At 39.0% G+C, this 1976-nt stretch overlaps 1 non-coding gene across 1 annotated transcript; it reads right to left on the bottom strand.

The window, feature by feature from the left end:
* Window positions 1-596: 596 nt before the first annotated feature.
* Window positions 597-670, bottom strand: TRNAG-UCC (transfer RNA glycine (anticodon UCC)). The gene has a single exon. It is a non-coding gene; the product is annotated as a tRNA-Gly (tRNA).
* Between the last annotated feature and the right edge of the window lie 1306 nt (window positions 671-1976).

Here is a 1976-nt window from a genome sequence, read left to right on the forward strand (position 1 = left end):
GTTGTTGCTTATGTCAATAGTTCCTTAATTCTTATTGTTGAGTAGCTTGTAGTTGTATGCATGTACCATAATTTGCTTATCAACTTACTTGTCGATGGGTTTTTGGTTGTTTTCAGTTTTTGAATATTGCAGCTGAAAGTGCCATAGTGGCCATGTACAAGGTTCTGTGTGGACATTTGCTTTTATTTTTCTTGTGTAAAGGCCTGACAGCACAATAGCCATATTGCGTGGTAGGTATGTGCTTAGTTTTTTAAGGAAACTGCCAACTCTTTGCCTGTTGGTCATGTTATGTTCTTACCAGCACTATGAGCACTCCAGTTCCTTCATGCATTTACCAACAGTTTTTATGATCATCCTCTTCATTTTAGTCTTCTAATATATCTAAACACTATGTGGTCTGGAGTACCAGCGCACTATAATTCATGAAGTCAAATAGTGTGAGTTCAACTGTTCAACGTTGTTCTTTTTTAACATTTAAAGGAAGAGTAGAAATTGATAAGGAAAAGATAAGAATGAGTCTAATTGTTTGCTTGCTATTTATCTTAAGCAGCAGGGTTTTGTTTCTTGGTCACACGGCATGGCATGCAGGATCTTAGTTCCCTGACCAGGGATCGAACCCTGTGCCCTCTGCAGGGGAAGTGCAGAATCTTAACCACTGGACCACCAGGGAAGTCCCTTGAACAGCAGTATTTAACTTGCTATCCAGGGACCCCCTAGAGGTCTCCTGGTCCACAAGTTCTAGACTCTTCATGATAAAACCCCCATTTTTTTTTTTTCACTTTCTTCATTTTTCATAAGCATGCGGTTAAGCTTTCCATGGTTACATAATACGTGAGGTCATTGCTCTGTTGGCTAGTAGAGTGTGTGCTTGTGCATACCCGTGTTTTTAAAAAATTCCTCAATTTTTATTTTGAATACTAACTATTGGTACATTGTAACCCACATGGGCTTTAGCTCTTTGAGATCCTCAGTGATTTTGAAAAAATGTAAAGCAGTTCTGAGACCTAAGCCCTAGACAAAACTTAACAGTAGTATAATAAAATGTAGGAAAAGTACAGAAATTGAAGACAAAGAACAGGAATATTTTAAGGTGTAAGGAATGGAATACCTTGAACATTAAAAGTTTACTATATATTTTCCTTCCAACTGGGAAGGGAGAGGAATATAAACACATCTCTCCATGGTGGTATTGGCCCTGGAGACCTGGCCTTTCTTCTGTTGTGGGCAGAACTTTGGTTTCCATAGTGCTAGGCTCGCTGTCTCACTGCTGTATCCCGGGGTCATATTGAATCCGCAGCCTCTTTTCACTGTGCCTGGTCAAAGGGAACATTTTTCAGCATGTATGAGAAGCTGCCACTGTTTAACTTGCTTCCAGTATGAAAATAGCACTGCAGGGATGGAGAGAAGCTGGGGTTTGGCATTGAAGGCTGCACTGCGTCTCAGGGCTCCAGGAGAATGTAGGTGTTGATGGAAGACAGAGCAAGAATGATTGTCAAATATGGTGCAAGGGCTTTTGTTTCTCCGTATCTGTTGGTGATATTTATTATTTGTTAATATGTAAATGGTTTAACATAAAGGGGGGTTTCTAGAATAAATTTTACAATTTTCTCGTCTGGTTTAGTATCTTGAATCCTTGTGTGGTTAGTGGATGATGCTTCTTTTCCTACATCAGTACCATTCAACTCGTGCACATTCCCTTGTAAGTCTGTTACAAAAGAGTTTACAAAGCTATGTGTGTGTGTGGTGGGGCAGTGAACATGGCTTTAAAATTCTGCTACCACATGTCACAATAATGGATTTTTTGGGTAAAGAATGCTACGTTAATGCTTTTTGTGAATATCCACCCCAGTTTCTTTTGCTTTTCATATACTGACTACTTCAATGTTAAAAATATCTCTAGAGCACAAATCTAAAATAGAAAACATCCAGTTAAATGAAATTGTCACATTGCTTGAGACCATGGCGAATGGTTTCTT

Source organism: Bos indicus, chromosome 22, assembly GCF_029378745.1.
Source record: "Bos indicus isolate NIAB-ARS_2022 breed Sahiwal x Tharparkar chromosome 22, NIAB-ARS_B.indTharparkar_mat_pri_1.0, whole genome shotgun sequence".
Classification (NCBI taxonomy): domain Eukaryota; kingdom Metazoa; phylum Chordata; class Mammalia; order Artiodactyla; family Bovidae; genus Bos; species Bos indicus.